A 19,427-nucleotide genomic window follows, 5' to 3' on the forward strand; every position below is an offset into this window, starting at 1 on the left:
ACATCTTCATCCATCGCTGAAGGAAATCAGAACAGGGCAGGATCCTTGAGGCAGGAACTAATGCAGAGGCCATGGAGGGTGCTGCTTACTGGCTTGCCCCTCATGGCTTTCTCAGCCTGCTTTCTTATAGAACCCAGGACCACCAGCCCAGGGATGGCACCATCCACAATGGGCTGGGCCTTCTGCCATCAACCACTAATTAAGAAAATGCCATACAGCTGGACCTTATGGAGACATTTTCTCAGTTGAGCTTCTCTCCCTTCATATAACTCTATCTTCTGTCAAACTGATGTCAAACTAGATACCACAGTTGATCCCTTGTCAACTTGACACACACATCACTGCTAATCCACAACCTTTCCTTTCTTCTTCATCCCCAAAATTACACATTAATATGGACATCACAGTATAAAATATTCTCAAACTTAAAAACCCCACTGCCTTACAATTTCAAACATTAAAAAAAAAATCAAAGTCTCAGCTGGGTGGTGGTGGTGGTGCCCACCTTTAATCCCAGCGCTCAGGAGGCAGAGGCTGGTGAATCTCTGTGAGTTCAAGGTCCACCTAGGCTACAAAGTGAGTTCCAGGAAAGGCTCAAAGCTACACAGAGAAACCCTGTCTCGAAAAACCAAAATGAAAAAAAAAATTTAAAGTTTCTTTTAAAATCCAAAGTCTTAACTGTGGACTCCTATAAAATGAAAAATAAGTTAAATATATATATATATATTTACTTCAAGAGGGAAGAATCAGGGCACAGTCACAATCTGAACAAAGCAAAACCAAATTCCAACCATCCAATGGCTAGGATCCACTCACCATCTTCTGGACTCCTCCAAAAGGCTTGGTCACCTCTCCAGCCCTGCCCTCTGCAGCACACACAGCTTGTCTTCTAGGCTCTGGCTGGCTCCTCTCCACAGCTGCTGCTGTTCTTGGTGGTCCTCCCATGGTACCAGCACCTCCAAAATGCTGGGGTCTTCTGCTTCGACTGGGCCACATTTTCATCAATAGCCTCTCCTGGGCTTTCTTTGTGGTGCCAAGCCTCAACTTTCTCCATGACCCCTTCAATCCTGAGGCTTCCACTGACATTCCAGCTGCACCTTCACCAATGGCCTCTCCTGGCCTCTCACGGTGCCAAGCTTCAGCTGCTCTCCATGACCCCTTCACACCTTCAAAACCAGTAGCATTTGGGAGACTCTTACACATGACCAAATTTGGCTGCCAGCACGAGGTACAACCCTGGCCACCTCTGGAGCACAGCTTCTGTGTGCTGACTCTGAGGAAACACTTCCCAGAGGATTCCACCTCAGTGACACTGGACTGTTCTTAATCACTGCTAACTTATCTCCAGGCGACCAGCATCCATCGTCCCAGCAAAGGGGAGGTTTCACTTTAGTGGTTCTGGTCTCTTGTTAATCAGAGCTGATTCTTCAGCCCCTGCTGACCAGACACCACAGATTCTTCACACAAAAGGCTATCTCTTCTGGATGCTCAGCCACATGGGTGCCCTAGGAAGGGAATGGAATTGTATTAGTCAGGATTTTCTAGAGAAACAGAACTGATAGAGTGTGTGTGTGTGTGTGTGTGTGTGTGTGTGTGTGTGTGTGTGTGTATGTGTGTGTATACACACATATTGTGTATTACAAGAGGGTTTATCAGAGTAGCTTACAGATTGTGGTCCATCTTGTCCAACAATGACTATCTCCCTATGGAAATCCAAGAACCTGATATTGTTGTGGTGTATTCACCAGAGAAGACTGCTCAGACTTGGGTTTAAGTCAGTTGAAAGTCTTTATTGGCCGGAGACTACACTGGGTGTTCAGAATCCTAGTGTAGCTCTGAGCCTTTCTCAGGGTGAGCTTTTAAGCACAAAAACCAGGTTCTGGGTTGACATACTTCAGCTAGCAAGAACAGTTAGCCATAAGCGGAACTACAGGAGCTAAAGAAGCAAGGTTAGTATGTTTAGAGACTTTTCCAGAACTATGTGGACTTTGATGGATCAGGGCTTTGTTTTAGTTTTGGCACGTGGTGCTATCTACATGCTGAGTTTTACAGTCTAAATGGTAGTTCCACCATGGAGTCAGTTGTGCTAAGGTCTGGGGGGGGGCCCTACTAAGGTCTGGAGCCCTGTTAAAATAGTTGTTCAGTCCACAAGGCTGAATATCTCAGCTAGTCTTTAGCCTATGGTTGGAATCCCAAAGAAGTAGCTTCTACTACCAGTGAAGGAATGCCACAGCAGCAGGATAGATGCCCTTGCGGTGAGCGTGAGGGCAAGCAGGCAAAGAACAAGTATCCTTTCCCATGTCCTTTTACACAGGCAGTCACCAGAAGGTGTGACCCAGGTGTGGCTCTTCACACCTCAAATGATCCAATCAAGAAGGATCTCTCAGAGGTGTGTTCAGCTGCTTAGGATTTAATTGACTCCAGATGTAGTAAGTCGACAACCAAGATTAGCCATCACAAATCCACCCCTCATCATATTTCCTTACCCCATGCTTAATTTCCAAATGAAAATAATAACGAGGTCATGTTACATTAACATAATATAACTCCTACATACAACCACAAATGCATTATATATTTAGAATAGGTGGCAATGTCCCCTGAGGAACATTCTGTTAGTGTCTTATAGATTAAGTATAACTACTGCTGTTATCTCAGTTGATGTTATATGATAAAGAAATTGAGGAAAGTATATGTGAATATATATATGCACACACAAACTAGGAGAGAAATGCTCATGTCACTTATAATCTTCATTTCTGCAACTGATCACATGGCCTTAGCTGGTACTTATAACTGTCTTCTTCTTCTATCCATTCTGTGTTTCCTCCACCCTTAGCAAGCACCTCTTTTCCTGAAAGAGTGGCCCATATCTTCATTCCTGAAGGATCTGGACCCTTCATCATCCCGCTGCATTTGGGCTTTTGTAATTTCCCATTGACTTCAATCACATGACACAGTAGCACCAAGAGATGCCCTAAAGTGGCTGTTCTCAACCTGTGGGTCATGTCCCCTTTTTACAAGGGTCGCCTAAGGCCAAAGGACAACACGGATACTTACATTATGATTCATAACAGTAGCAAAATTACAGTTACAAAGCAGCAATGAAAATAATGTTCTGGTGGAGGTCACCACGACATGAGAACTGTATTAAAGGGTCACAGCATTAGGGAGTTGAGAACCAGTGCCCTAAAGGATCTCCTGCACTCAGACATAATCTTTCTTTCCTCCATTGTGGGGAAGTAATCCAGTTTCCCCATGGTAATCTGGATCAATCACCCCTCCTAAAACTCCTACTCGTTTCTTAGCCTGTTGGCTTGAGGGCATCAGACGCTCAAGGTGGCCAGGGGGACGTCTGAGCTTCCAGTTCAAGAACATGTTTGTTGTGTCTCCTGGTGGGAGAGCTCCCCCTTGTGGAACCAAAACGTCTAGGCCTGCAGAACTAAGGCCACAGGAACAGGGAAGCAAAATTTTCCTCAGTTGGTCACTAGGGGTGATCGTGGAACCATTCCATTTTCCACCCCTTGATTCCTGGACCCGTGGATCCTGGCCATGGGAGAAACAGTGCTGTATATGGACACTGATTCAAAGCATATACCGCCTTCTGGAGAACTCTGCCCAGGCCACCTGATTGGCTCTGTAACTGTGTCTTCAAAAGGCCATTCATTCCATCATTCTGTCAGGCTACCTGCTTCAGAATGGTGAGGAGCATAGGAAAACCAGGCAGTGGATTCCATGGCCATGGGCTCACTGACTGTTGCGCTTCCTTGGCTGTGAAGTGAGTTCCTTGGTCAATACTGTGTGGACTACCATGGCAGTGTAAGGCATTTCCATCAGTCCATAGATGGTAGTTTGGCAGAAGCTTTATGTACAAGAAAGGCAAATCCATAAGCAGAATAAGTACTCTAATAAGGACAAAGCCTTGCCTTTCCACAAAGGAAGTGGTCCAGTGTAGTCAACCTGCCCCCAGGTCACTGGCTGGTCTCTGCAGAAAATGGTACCATATCGGGGCTCACTGTTGGTCTCTGCTGGTGTGGTACCTGCATAACGTGCAGAACCATCAGTAAACCAGGCCCTAGTCTTCGCTTCCTGGGTCAACCAATCATAGAGCCCACCCCATGAGGCTCTAGGTGCATGCTTGGGAGGTGGCATTTTAATGGGAATAGAAGCCATAGGCATTTGGGCAACCTCTTCATGTAACTTGCTTGTCCCCTCAGGACCTTCCGGGGCCCAGTCACATATATACCACTTCCATTTGGTAATGGATTGCCGCTGTGCACATCCTACTTTATGACTTGGTGGGTCAGATACCACCCAGCTCATGATGGGCACCTCAGGTCATATGGTAACCTGGCGGCTGGCTCACTGTCAAATGTTCAGTTTCTACTGAGGCCCAACAGCAGGCCAAGAGCTATCTCCCGAAGGGAGGACTGCTGTCTATAGATGATGGTAGAACCTTTCTCCAGAATCCCCAGGGTCTGCTCTGATTTACCCAAAGGGACCTGCCCCCCACAGCATCTCTATCTGCCACGGACACCTCAAATACCATGAGGTCTGCTGGGTCAAATAGTCCACGTGGTATGGTGGCCTGCATAGCGATCTGTACCTGTTGAAGAGCCTTCTCCTGGTCAAGGCCTCACCCAGAGCTAGCAGCTTCCTGAGTCACTTAGTGTGTGGGCCTGAGTAACACCCAAAGTGAGGAATGTGCTGTCTCTAGAATCCCAAGTAGGCTCACTAAGGACTGTGCTGCTTTCTTGGTGATGGTCCAGGTGCAAAAACGTCCCCTTCATCTTAGGAGGAACATCTCTGCCTGCCCCACACCACTGGACTCCTAAGAATTTCACTGAGGCAGAAGGGCCTTGAATTTTGGTTGGATTTATTTCCCATCCTGTGATGTATGTGTTACAAGCTGCCTCCTGTTCACCTGGTACAGCCAGTACCCACTCTCCCTTCCCTGACCCCCCAACTTTGTGACTTCATTTTAAAATGACTCTTTAAAAAAAATTAAGATAGGGATTTTCTGTGTAACAGCCCTGACTGTCCTGGAACTCCCTCTGTAGACTAGACTGGCCTTGAACTCAGAGATCTGCCTACCTCTGCCTCCCAAGTGCTGGGATTAAAGGTGTGCACCACCACCACCACCAGGCTAAAAGGACTCTTAAGGATAAAAATGCATGGAAACCATATGTAAACTGGTTAGAAATCCTTGATTAGATTTGCCAAGGCTGGCATGAATGTACAGACAGGGATCCACAAGCCAGCAACAAGCAGCCCTGCTCACAGCTTAAAGAATGGCCCCTCAGAGGAGCTGTCGTCTTCGATGCAAAATTCAAGAATCTTTCAACTAGTTCTGGTGCTGGCCAGGCAGACTGCAGTGGTTCTCAACCTGTGGGTCACGACCCACACAGCATCTCGGCTATGACTTGTGTTTACGTTACGTATATTCATTACAGCAAAATTATAGTAATGAAGTAGCAATGAAACAATTTAATGTTGTGGGTCGCCACAACAAGAGGAACCGTATTAAAGGGTCGCGACATTAGGAAGGTTGAGAACCAAGGGGAACAAAGCTGATGGAGGAACTACAGTTCATCGAGATGGCCACTTGATGGCACCAGAGGCCTGGCTCTGGGACCTTGGAGCCCTTTCTGCCTCCCTTGGAACCTGTCCTGTCGCTGAACCAGACCTGCCCACTCTTGGAAATCTCATCCTGTTATTCCCAACCACTGTTTCTGACGTATGCACCCTCTGGGCAGGGCATGAGGACCTGCGCCACTGTTGTCCGGGCAGTGGGATAATGACTCACATCTGCTCTTACCGCACTGAGAAGAGCCAGGCACCATGGCTGCCAGCCTCCAGACCAAAAGGAAGGTGCCTCCATGGGTGTCTGCTATGATGATGCGATGAGGCAGGTGCCTCGAAGCACGCCATACAAACCCACGGTGGTCCTCAGCATGCTTCAAGCAGCAAAGGTGAAACATTTCACAAGTTCCTTATGCCTAGCCTCCCAGGCTCACCGTGGAAAGTTTCTGGAACATCTGGAGGCTGATGGGATTCACGGTGAACTAGTGAGTAGAGCCTGTTGCCACCTTCTGGGAGTCAGTTCCGCCCCCTCACATTTGTGCACACCCTCCTCACCCCCGTGGCATTTGAGTCTCTGAACTCCGACTAAGCAAAGTGTAAGGTTCTTTCCTACACAGGTTCCACCTCTAGCCTGGAGCCTCTGCTGTCCTTTCCCAGTGGCCCAGGCCTGTCCCACCCTCAGACCCTGCCAGTGGTCTTCCTCCAGAGTCCCAACCTTCTGAGAACTTCGGGTACCAACTACACACGGACTCCAGGGGAGGAGGTGCTATCTAATGGAAGGGAAAGAGTCTAGGGAGGAGGTCGGAAGGCCCCAGAGTTTGAGGAGCATGTGCTATGTGCTATGATGTCATTAGTTTTCCCAAGTGACTGTGAGGCAAGGATAAGATGGTCTGGGTTTAATTTCATGGAAACTGATGCAGAGACAGCGGAACCCAGGTTCAGCAGAGTGATGCTCAGTATCCCAAGGTTGTAGGCATGAGGAAGCCCAGAGCGCTGACAAATAGGGATCGAAGGGCAGAACACGGAGCCAGGATGCTGGCTGTCTGTCCTACGGTTGGAGACAACGGGGAGCAATATGACTCTATGGTGTGAGCTGTACGCATACTCAAGCCTGGGTAAATTATGGTCCGTGTGAGTGTGTGTGTGTGTGTGTGTGTGTGTGTGTGTGTGTGTACGAATACACATGCGTCTTGGTTTGTACATACATCTTAGTTCCTCCTGGAGGCGCTGCTGTAATGGATTCTTGGAGTAAGATGTGGTCATCTAGGAACCACTGAGTTCATCCTGTGGGAGAAAGGGTTGGACATCCAGAGACAGAAGAACCAAAACACAAACAGAGCAACAGTGGTGAGTGCCAAGGAAGTGAAGTAACAGAGGCAGAGAACCTGCAAGCAGCAGTCCCAGGGAAGAGGAAGCAGCCTGTGGTCAGGGAAAGTGAAGGTGACCAGGGGGAGCAAGAGGTGAGAGCCAAGGCCAAGGCAGAAGCCACAGATACTGAGGAAGGAGAACAAAATGGACAGTTTGCTAGAGAAGACAAACCATGGGGGGTAGGGGTGAGGGCTCCCCTTCCTGGACTCCCTCCCCTTCTCTCTCATTGGTCCCAGTTGGGATATCCGCTCTTGGGTGGGCTCCTTCCCTCTGCGCCCCCATGGGCTTTTCTTCCGGCAGTTTGTAGTCATTTGTAACCCATTTAAGGTCCTGGAGTGGGAACCGGTCCCCCCCCCCAGGAGCAAGAGTCAGCCTGTCTTACAGGGTCTTTCCTGTCCCTGCTTTCCTGGTCGCTTTAAATTCCCCAGGCCCTCCTTTGTCTCCTGCTGGGCGTGATACCTCAAGAACTTCTCAACAAGAATTGCGGCAGGAACAAACCACATCGAAACCAAACAAGGGACTTAAACAACGGGGGCTTTTATTCTGGGAGAAGCCTGCAGAGGCGGGATCCCCGGGAGCCTCAGAGCCTGACATCCATTTACAGGGCGAAAGGAGGGTGAGGAAGGATGGCGGTGATTTCTTTTTTTGGCTTGCACTAGGCCATTGCTAGGGGCAACCAGTGAGGTAAGAATGGCAGATGATCAATAAACAAACATCTCAGGGGAGAAGGTGAATATGACCCAAATACATTGTCTGAAATCTCAAAGATTATAAAATACTATTTTAAAATAGATTTGCCTCTCTCTCTCTCTCTCTCTCTCTCTCTCTCTCTCTCTCTCTCTCTCTCTGTTTTTTGAGACAGGGTTTCTCTGTGTAGCTCTGGCTGCCCTGTCTAGACCAGGCTGACCTCAAACTCAAAGATCCTCTTGCCTCTGCCTCCAGAGTGCTAGGATTAAAGGCGTCAGTGTCTCGTCGCCCCACAGATTTGCATCTCTTCTGGTCATTGTCCCCTCTGCAGGGGTGGGAGCAGGAATCAGGCAAGCAAGTCACTTTAGTTTTGGAATATTAATTATGGTGGTTAGAGGAAACTAATTGTCACTATTTGAACAAAATAAGGGGAGGTTTTTAAAAAAATGATTTGGTTGGTCTTGGCTAACAACCACCATGGTTGATAGGCAGCTAGCTCCAAAGCAAGAGAAGCAGACCCAAGTAATAGGTTTTCTGCACCCCACTAAGTTTCTCCACCAGCGCAGTAAGCCAGAACAAGCCAAATTGAAAAAGCATAACAACAGGTTTTTTTGAGCAAAGTAACTCCCAGGTGAGTTCTCCAGTCCCAAAGATGGAGGCTGGAAGAAGCCTCACCCCCGCCCTCTACCCCAAACTAAAGCAGGGAGACTTTATAGGTTGTAGGTGGGGTGTGATGACTTGTGTACCACAAGCTGGGGTTCTGCCCACTTATGGTCAGAAGCTGAGCACTTAGGCGGGGATTTGGGCTGCTGGCCACAACAGAGGAAGAAGCTGTAGTAGTCACCAAGAATGCAGAAGTGGTCTTTTTGGCGCCTTTTCTTTGTTCGGAGACTCTGTGAGCAGGGTTTGGAGAGAGAGACAGGAATGGGGCTTTCTGAATTGTTCAGGGGTGAGCTGGAGGTTCCAACCGAACACCCGGGACTGGGAGTAAGAATTCAGAACAGGTGTAACAAATGCCCTTTGAGAGATGCACAAAACAGTGTCCTCAACAGATTAAGCAGGGACTGGGACCATTAAAACTTGATGGCTAAAAGACCTCAGTAAATGGGCTGAGCAGCAGCACAATTCTGATGAGACAGAATGAGTCAGAGGCCTGAGCTGAAGACTTCTGAAATGCAGCTCACAGCAGGGCTGAGGACAGAGCAGAAATGTCTTTCTTACTCCAGAAGGACGTGCCCAAAGAACACAGAGCTGACATCGATGGTGCCCCAATGCCCTGAGCCAGGACTGATGCATGGACGGAGATTTTGTACTGCACAGTTATGTTAACATTTAAAATCCGGGGACAAAATAATTCTAAATATTTCCAGACCAAAAAATTGAAGCAATTATCTTCAAGATCTGAAGGAAAATAATTTCAAACTCAACTTCTAAATGGAGCCAAATATAAAAGGGAAAAAAATCCCATGAGAGTTCTGGAAAGATGGCTCAGCTTTTTTGTTTGTTTGTTTTTCTGAGACAGGGTTTCTTTGTGTGACCTCGGCTGTCCTGGAACTCACTCTGTAGACCAGGTTGGCCTTGAACTCACAGAGATCTGCCTGCCTTTGTCTCCTGAGAACTGGGATTAAAAGTGTGCACCACCCCTGCCCAGGGAGATGGCTCAGCTTTTAAAAGCATGAACTAGCCCGGTGGTGGTGGCACACGCCTTTAATCCCAGCAACTGGGAGGCAGAGCCAGGCGTATCTCTGTGAGTTCGAGGCCAGCCTGGGCTACCAAGTGAGTTCCAGGAAAAGGTGCAAAGCTACACAGAGAAACCCTGTCTTGAAAAAAAAAAAAAAAAGTAATTAAAAGCATGAACTGCTCTTTCAGAAGATCTGGGTTCGATTCTCAGTACCCATGTCAGATGGCTTACAACCTCCTGTCATTCTAGGTCCAGGGATAGCTCAGTCCTCTGCCCTCTGTGAGCACCTGTGCATGAATGAACACACACACACACACACACACACACACACACACACACACACACACCCCAAAAATAAATCTTTAAAAAACATGAGACAATTGAAATGCATGATGTCAGAACTTTATCAGTTCCCTTTTTTTCCCTTGTAAAATATTATGTGTTTGAGTGTTTTGCCTGCATGTATGTCTGTGCACCACATGTGTGCCTGGTACCCACAGAGGCCAGAAGAGGGCATTGGATTCCCTGGGACTGGAGTTGCGTACGGTTGTAAGCTGCATTATGGGTGCTAAGAGTTGAATCGAGGTCCTCCGGAAGAGCAGCCAATGGGTGCTCTCAACCACTGAGTCATCCCTTCAGCTCCTGATAAAGTCCCTTTTTGACAGAGCTACCAAGTGATGCATTCTAGCAAGGAGGGAAAAAAAGCTACAAGATAGTCCCCACCCCCACCTTCATAAGTTCAGCCACCATAGATAAGGCAAGGTATATATATGGGTTGTCTGGGCCCCATATGTCCATCCTAGGGACCCCAACTTACTACTTGACACAGACTCTGAGTGGCCATACTGTGTCTTGAACCCCAAATGCTGGAGACTCACATATGACAGGACCAGATGCGTCCAGTGGGCCCACCGTGGTACTCCCTGTGGTGCCTGGCTTCAGTTCTGGCCCAGAGTTCCTTCCCCATGGACCTTTGGGAAACAACATTTAGACTTTTGAGGCTGAAGACCAGATCCCTGACGGAGGAGACTTTGCCATATAGCCACCGTTCCGTGGGGTTTGTGATGTCACGAGTTCCTTTCCCTGTAATTACAGTTTGATACCTGAAATCTGTCCACTTGTACAGTTGTTTGCTCTACAGATGTTTGCTGGTCACCCCACAGACAGGCCTGGCTCCAGTATCCCTGTGTGTGGCTCCAGCTCCACACTATACTGGGACAGGATAGAACCAGCAGCATGGTTCCTGCTGCTGGAGGAGGGGTGTATGGTGACATGCGGGGATTAGGTTACGGACTTTGCTCATGCTCGGTGCTATGAGGGAGCCAGGGTATCAGTGGGGTGGAGCGGGACTTCTCTGAGGAGGCCTGTGACCTCAGTTCCCATCACTCACTCAGCCTGTTTCCTGACACTGTCTGATGTCAGGTTCCACCACCTTTGGCTTCCAGCCCATCTGCTGTCACTGCCTGCTGGAGCTTAGGTCAGCTCTGTGCTGGGCAACTGTCCAGCCTGTCCCCAGGGTCTCAGCTGAGGCAGACGCCCCTTGTGTGCTCCAAGCCTTTCACGGCTGCCAAGTCCTCGTCTCTGCTTCCTGCCTAGCCCAACTCCAGCCTTATCATCTACTCACCACCTCCTTGGAGCCTGTACCCCACCACAAAGCCTCTGCACTACCCTTCCATCCCCCAGAGGCCGAGCTGGGCACAGTGTCCAGGCACCAGGTCTTTCACACATGGCATCCTCTGCCTAAACTTGGATCTCCCCACCTCCGGCTTCTGGGCCACTTGCAACTCTCCTCCTCCGTTTAGGGGAGAAGGCTATGTCCCTAACCCCTAAAATCGCAAACAAGCAGAGATGAAGAGGGAGACGAGAGATGGACAATGTTCAAATAGGGCACGAAGGAGAAAGGGAAATTTGCAGGGCATGGGAGGTGACGTGAAGAGCCATAAGGGAAGGGCCCAGTACAGGAGGCTGAAGACTGTGGAAGGACTAAAACAAGGCCCATGCAGCTGTGTGCAGATGAGTGGGGCCAGTGGGAGAGGACAGAGGAGCATTACCTCCAGTCTCCTGTGACCATGACCCCACCACACACACTTCCCAAGCACCTACAAACATCCTGAAGGCAGCTCTCCCAGCCTCCTGCGACCACACAGAGATATCCTTGTGGTAGCACAGGACAGTGTTTAAACAGTTGTAGCCATTGGTGGCTCTTCTCACATGGAGGGAGACCTAAGGCCACGTGAAGCCAGGGGCCTGCACCCACCCCAGCTTAGCCCTGGATTCTTGGGAAAGGCTTCTAATGGGGAAGGAGTGCTCTTAAAAGAGTGAGGCAGGTGGACAGAGAACTTCAGGGCTCTCCAGGAGATGGGGCACCTGAAGCATGGAGTGCTTCCGGAAAACGCAATTGCTTAGAGGCAGGCGTAGCCCTTCCTGGGGCGTCTGACCCTCCCTTGGAGGCTACAGCCCTGAATGTCAGCACCTGTTGCCCCCTTTGCACGGTTTCCTCTCCCTGGGGCCCCAGGAAGTAGCCGGTGGCTCTGCCTGGTGGTGAATTCACCCATTTTGCCCTTCCCCAGGCTCTGCAACCTGTGCTGAATATTCAGACGGGCCACCTGAGTTACCCCTGCCTACGTTTGAGTGGTTCTATTTATAAACCCCCAAGGATGGCTGACGAAAATGGTGAAAAAGAAACAAAAATCTCCAAGTTTAAAGGCACCGTGCCAGCTGCTTGTTTGGAAGACAGAATGACGTCTATGCTCAGTTCCCTGCTTCCCCCAGGGACGTGGGGATAGATTAGGCTCAGGCTTTGCTACTGACCCATATGAGCAGGGCCACACACCATGTCCTTCTGCACCCCTGAGAGGACTTCAGAAACCTTGTTTCTGCCTTGCTGGCCTTGGGGGTTGGAGGATGTTTTCCCTGTAGAGCACAGCAGATCCTTGTATGTTCTTCTAGTCTACCTTTCTCCATCTCTTTGGCTAAGCCCCGTGTCTTAGCCAGTGTTCTATTGCTGTGAAGAGGCACCATGACCATGGTGACCATGGCAACTCTTTTTTTTTTTTTTTCTTTCTTCAAGACAGGGTTTCTTTGTGTAACAGCCTTGACTGTCCCGGAACTCACTTTGTAAGACCAGGCTGGCCTCAAATTCACAGAGATCCACCTGCCTTTGCCTCCCAAGTGCTGGGATTAAAGGTATGAGCCACCATGCCCAGCCACCACAGCAACTCTTATAAAGGGAAGCATTTAATTGGGGCTGGCTTACAGTTCAGGAGTTTAGTTCATTGTCATCATGGCAGGGAACATGGTGGCGTGCATGCAGACATGGTGCTGGAGAAGGAGCTGAGAGTTCTACATCTGGATCCATAGACAGGAGAGAGAGAGAGAGAGAGAGAGAGAGAGAGAGAGAGAGAGAGAGAGAGACAGAGACAGAGAGAGAGAACCACTGGGCCTGGCTTGAGCATTTGAAGTCCCAAAGTCCACCCCTAGTGACACTCTTCCTCCAATAAGACCACATTTACTCCAACAAGGCCACACCTCCTGACCCTTCTCAAGTGGTGCCACTGAGCATTCAAATATATGAGCCTATGGGGGCATGCAGGTGATTGTGGTGTTTAAATAAGAATGGCCCCCAGGGCTGGAGAGATGGCTTAGAGGTTAAGAACACTGGCTGCTCTTCCAGAGGTCCTGAGTTCAATTCTCAGCAACCATGTGGTGGCTCACAAACAAATATAGTGGCATATGATGCCCTCTTCTGGCATAAAGATGTACATACAGATAGAGCATGCATATACATAAAAAAAAATCTTAAAAAAAAAAGAATGGTCCCCATAGGCTCATATGTTCCACAGTTGATGGAACACTTTGGGAAGGATTGTGTCACTAGGGGTGGATTTTGAGGTTTGAAAAGATTCCCAGTATGCTCTTTCTCTCTCTCACTCTCTTTACTTTCTACTTGTGGGTCAGGTTGTGAGCTCTTAGCTGTTCCTTCTCTCTGCTGCCATGGATACTAACCCTCAGAAGCTGTAAGCTAAACTGCCTTGGTCATGGTGTCTTATCAGAGCAATAGAAAAGGAACTAAGACAGAAGTTGGTACCAGGGAGTGAACTATTACTGTGACAGTCCTGACCACACTGTTTATTAGAGGAACATGCAAGACTTTGGACTAGGAAAGCTGTTGAGTGGGATAAGTGAGCCATCCTGGTAAGACCTGGAAGACAGTAGTGTTAAGAGCCATGTTGACCATGGAGGCCCAGCTCAAGGTTTCAGAGGGGAACAATATTAGCAACTGGGCTAGAGACCATTCTTGTGATGTTTTGGCAAATATGGCTTTCTACCTTGTCCTAACAACTTTCCTGAGGCCAAATTGAAAGCTTCGGACTAATTCCCTTGGTGGGGGAGATTTCGAGACAGCCTACTATAAATGCTGTCCTGTGGTTATTAGTGATCACTCTCACGCAAGTCTACAATGAGAAAGAGAAGGGGGGCAACAAGAGACACAAAATGACAGTCTGAGGAGAAATTTAATATGGGAGCCAAGGCTTGTTCTGAAAGAGGTGAGAAGAGTAGAGGGAGGCCTGGTGCAAAATGGAATAAGGGGAGTGTGGCCCTCATGGCAAGGCCCCACCCAGCCGAGCTTCCAAACTGTAAAAAGGACAGTCCTGAGGGATTTTCTATTCCTCAAAAACAACAAAGGAGAGCTCTGCACACTGATTCAAGGCGGCAGGCTCCGTCCCAAGCCAGTGTCAAACCTGGCAGTGCTGTTCACATGGTTCTGGCTTTAGAATGATATGCTAATGAAGGGGTTATAGGATCTTCTTCTGCAGTTCAGGAGAGCCACTAAGGCCAGCCTTGTGGCAGGGGAGTCCCTTCATGGAAGCCCTGAGAGGCCATGATGTGAAGCTGTGCAGGTGAAGCCTGGGTTGCCCTGGAGACCCTAGGATGTTGGAGGTTCCACAGCCGAGGGATGGCTGCCAGGGAGAGATGCATACAGGACGTGGAACCAGACCAAGAGAGAGAAGTGTGCCACAGGCAGCCAAGCTGGGAGAGTGGAGCCATCTGAGCCCTTTGACATCAGACATGGAGCTACAGGATTTGGGGTTTGCTCTGCTGGGTTTCAGTCTTGCTTTGATCCACTCACTATGCTCAGATGTCTTCCTTTTGAAATGGTAATGTATATTCTATGCCATTGTGTGTTAAAAGTATGTAATGTAGCCGGGCAGTGGTGCATGCCTTTGATCCCAGCACTCAGGAGGCAGAGGCAGGTGGATCTCTGTGAGTTCGAGGCCAGCCTGGTCTACAAAGCGAGTTCCAGGACAGCCAGGGCTGTTACACAGAGAAACCCTGTCTTGAAAAATCAATCAATCAATCAATAAATAAAAGTATGTGATGTGCCTTTTGATTTGATAGGGGATTACAATCAAGAGATTGCCTAGAGTCTCAAAAGAGACTTTGGACTTTGAAATAGAGTTGAGGCAGTGAAAGACTGTGGGGACTCTTGAAGTTGGACTAAATGTAATCCACAATATGATACAGCCACAAGCCAATGAGGTCAGGGAGTGGATGGTGGTGGCTTAAATGAGATTGGCCCCCATAGGCTCATAAGTTTAAATACTTATCCACAGTCAGTGGAACTGTTTGGGAAGGATTAGGAGGTGTGGACTTGTTGGAGGAAGTGTGTCATTGGAGAGGGGTAGGCTTTGGGGTTTCAAAAGATTCTTAGTGCTCACTCTCTCTACCTTCTACTTGAGGGGGTCTCTGTAGGTGTCAGGCAGGGAAGCAAACCGAGAAGGGTGAGAATGAAAACTCAGTTCAGATTAACTTCGTGAACCCGGATCAAGACTTCCGGGAGTCTGATGCCAGGAGGTTCACTGTCAGCATATTTAAAACACAATGTAATTTGAAAACTAAGTTTCCTGGTGTAATACAATCCCTGGTGCAAAAGAAAGCATAATTATATCAAAACTTGACTCAGGGTACATGTCATTTCTTCCAAGAAGATGGGTTCTAGAGACAGGCTACCTGTACTAGGTTAAGGGCCTAGGGAAGGGTCTGGACTGGTCTTGGTCATACAGATAACGTAGAGGTCATTTGGGCTATTAGCCAGCTCTGGTCCTGGTTGTGGGAGCTGGGGGTAGTTGGGGGGCTCTGGCTATACAGATAATGTAAGGGTTATATAGACTCATAGGTATCTCTGATCTTGATTGTGGGAGCTTGATATGGCCTGACCCAACAGGTAACACAGATCACCAGGCTATTAATCACCTCTAATTCCGAGCCTTTTGGAAAAACTGGTTGTACATCCTTCCCTTGGAAAGAATAATCCTAGGTGCTAACATTCCTGGTTCCCTGGATATCTGTGGGCCGACAGACCTTTGTGCACCCAACGCTGCTTGTGATCAATATGAGCTCTCGGCTGTTCCTTAGTGCCATCATGGACTCTAACCCTCTGAAGCCATAAGCCAAGTTAAATGCTTTCTTTTGTAAGTTGCCTTGGTCATGGTGTTTTATTGTAAGACATAGATGAGAAGCACTCCCACTTGTGATACAGTCATCTTGAGATGGACTTATTGGAACATAATTCCACTGTGAGTCAAGGAGCATCTGTGTATTTGTATAGGCCCATGAACAAATTCTCTCCATAATGTTTCATAATCTTTGATGTTTTTTCAGACAGGGTCTTACTATGTAGTTCAGGCCAGCCTTGAACTCACAGCCTTCTTTCCTCTGCCTTTTGAGTGCTGACGTTACATGAATGCACACCATACCTAGTAATGTTTTGTGATGTAAAGTGTACAAGTCTGTGATGGTTAATGTTATTAACTTGACAGAATCTAGAACACATGGGAGAGGTACCTTTGGGCATATCCGTAGAGGATTATCTTCATTATGTTAATTAAGGTGAGAAGACATACCCATTGTGTGTGGCCCCATTCCTTGGCTGGTAAGTGCAGGAAAACACCTGGGCAGGAGCATGGGGTCCTGGTTCTCTCCTTTCTAATTGTGGATGCAGTGAGATTAGCTGTCTATGCTGGCTCTCATGACAAGACCCTCCCAAAGATCAGGGTGTCTTTACCCTTAGACAGTAGACTGTCAATCATGTGACCAAGTATAAGACCTTGAACAACCCAAGAGGGAATTAGTAATTTCTAGTTTAAACCAATTCTGAGAAAACATATGAGGAAAAAATATTGTAAGCCTGAGAACTAGAGAAGAGATGACATCAGTTGGGAAGAGTGGACAATAAAGTATGGTCACCCCAGGACTTGAGGCTCACTTGTATGCCTTTTCTCTCTCTCTCTCTCTCTCTCTCTCTCTCTCTCTCTCTCTCTCTCTCCTCTTCCTATTTTTCCTTTCCACTCTTGCTTAAATGAGTGTATATATGCTTTTGAGTTTTGATTTTTTTAAAATCACATTTATTTATGTGTGTGTGCCGGTGTGTGTGTATATGTGTGTGCACATGTGTGTGTGTGTGTGTGTGTGTGTGTGTGTATGCATTCATGCCACAGAACATATATAGAAGTCGGAGAAGAACTTAAAGAAGTCGTTTCTCTCTGTCAACCAGCTTGGCGAACCACTGAGTTACTTACAGAGCACAGGTGAGGACCGACTTACAGGAATATGGGTGACCCTAGCATCACTCAAAGTCCCACCCCGTTATGGATGATGACCTCATGGAAACTGCATCATGGAGCCCTGCCTTCAGTTTACCTTCCACCTCCTGTGTACTCTAGCACATCCTAAGGTCATCTGTAGCTGGGGTAGAGGCATAAAAAGAATAATGCCTGGAATCCCAGGTGAAGATCCTCTGTCCCTTCTACCCTCCTCCTACTTAGGAGAATTACAGGTCCCTTACTGTGACAGTAAACCCAACTAGCAACACAAACCCAACTATCAGTGTATCACTTTTGCTAATTTAGTTGCCATGGAAACCAGGCTGGAGTTATCTTTACCTCAAGAAGAAGATAGGTTTATCATGTTATGGTCAGAAACAACAACAACAAAAAACAAAACAAAACAAAACAAAAAAACACAATACAGCACCACTCTGCCTATGAAGAAACCTGGACCATTTGGAGCTTCCTGGGGGAGAGAGTGGTGGTGGGTTAGGTGTAGCCAGCAGCAGCCTCCTCTCCAGCCAGTTAGGGTGAGGAAGGGATTAAAATGAAAACGAATCCGTGTGATGGTTAATGGTGATTGTCAGTCTGCTAGGATCTCAAGTCACCTCAGACAAGCCTCTGGGAATACCTGGTTAGGTTAACTGAAGTGAAGAGACACACCTTGGCGGTGAGCATCTCCATCCTGTACTAAATAAAGAGACTATGAGAATTGGCTTTTGTTGTTTTCTACTTCCTGATTGTGGATGCAGTGTGATAACTGTCAAAGCTGCTTCAAGTCCCACCCACCACGACTTCTCCACCATGGTGGAGTGTACGCGTCAACTGTGAGCCAAAGTTTTCCCCTTAAATTGCTTTTGTCAGGCTCCTATATCATAGCAACAGGAAGAGAAACGCGGTCTCACGACCCTTACTAGTATTCTTTATTTTAAATCATGATGGTATCTGGCAGAAGCCAATAGTAGGGATGGTTGCCAGGGGAGACATGGACATCAGAGAAGTTACCCAGTTGGCATGGGGTAGACCTGGAAGCCAAAACCAGACCTGTCACACTTTGGGGCCTGCTCTATATCACTATGCCCAGGTTCTTAGCGATCCTATGGGGCAGAGGTCAGGGAACAGGAGGAGGCTGGGTCAGCTTCTTTGTCTGCAGAATAGGGTCATAGCTCTCCCCTGGGGAATCCATGTAGGGATCAAGTCTTCAATAGTCCATGGTGTGTCCATGACCTAACATATGTCATAACAATGCGTATCCTAAAGTCATTGAAACCATTAATCTCTGAAGAGTCTGAGTTCAGGGTAAACTATCGCCAGAGTGGGCTACTGGGGTGGGGGACCCTCCTCTGCTGTGATAGGGCTGGTCTGAGGGAAGAGCTAGGGTGGGACTCTTGGGTGGAACAAGGAAACACTAGGGCTTCTTCTCCCAGACAGACCCTAGGATTTTGTGTGCACAGCATGCATTATCAGTTCCATAATGAATTATTGAAAACAGCAAGGACCAGGCTGGCAAGATGGCTCAGAGAGTAAAGGTATTTGCCACCAAGCTTATAGCCTAAAGTTTGATCTGTAGGACCCACATGGTGTAAGTAAAGAACTGACTCCCACAAGTTATTTTCTGACCCAAATTATACTTGTGAGTCACAGCATGTGCCCCCCCACGTATATTCTTACATACACATTATACACACACACACACACACACACACACACACACACACACACACACACACGGTGGTACTTTATATTCATATATATTAAAATAAAAGTAAACAAGCAAACAAAACCCACCAATGACTACAAAAGCACCTATACACAAGTATTAACAGTTGCATGGATCCCGTAAACAGCTGGACAGCAAGATAAGGAGTGTCAGGACAATTCCACTTGTGAAGGAGGAGGATGCTGTCACATGTCCCAATATGGGTGAACCTTGAGGACACTGCTCAGTAAAATGCGCCAGTCATGAAAGGTGAGACACTGCAAAGTCCCATTCACATGAAGTAACACTGTGATGGTTCTGTTTGGTTGGAACCTCCAGCTGGCTCCTGCAAGGTCTGAGAAGCTCCATCTCTCTCTCTCTCTCTCTCTCTCTCTCTCTCTCTCTCTCTCTCTCTCTCTGTCTGTCTCTCCCCCCCCCAAGCTCCACCCTCTCAGAGAATCTCCAACAAAGAAAAGGCACCAAAAAGCCCAGTTCTGAATTCTTGGCGGCTGCAGCAGCGCCTCTCCTGAAGTTGCCAGTAGCCCAAGTCCCCGCCTAAAGCATTCAGTTTTTGACCATACTCAGGCACAAACCCAGCTTGTGGCGGACATGTCATCACTCCTCGCCTACAGGCTATATAACCTCCCTGCTTTGGTTCGAGTGCGTGACTGTCAGGGACCAAACATGAACCGTGGAAAAGTACTAGCTAGGCCAGAAAACAAGCCACAGGCCCTAAACCAGATGCCCCCAAAGATAAAGAACACCTCGTGGTCAGGTAGCATAGCAACAGAACAATGGGCCC

General features: G+C 47.9%; 1 long non-coding RNA gene across 1 annotated transcript; it reads left to right on the forward strand.

Annotated features, from left to right (window-relative positions):
* Positions 1-10,448: 10,448 nt before the first annotated feature.
* On the forward strand, positions 10,449-12,024 carry LOC131916075 (uncharacterized). The gene is made up of 2 exons (XR_009380497.1): positions 10,449-10,579; positions 11,890-12,024. It is a non-coding gene; the product is annotated as an uncharacterized LOC131916075 (long non-coding RNA).
* Positions 12,025-19,427: the final 7,403 nt, after the last annotated feature.

The sequence above is a fragment of the Peromyscus eremicus genome, chromosome 8a, assembly GCF_949786415.1.
Source record: "Peromyscus eremicus chromosome 8a, PerEre_H2_v1, whole genome shotgun sequence".
Classification (NCBI taxonomy): domain Eukaryota; kingdom Metazoa; phylum Chordata; class Mammalia; order Rodentia; family Cricetidae; genus Peromyscus; species Peromyscus eremicus.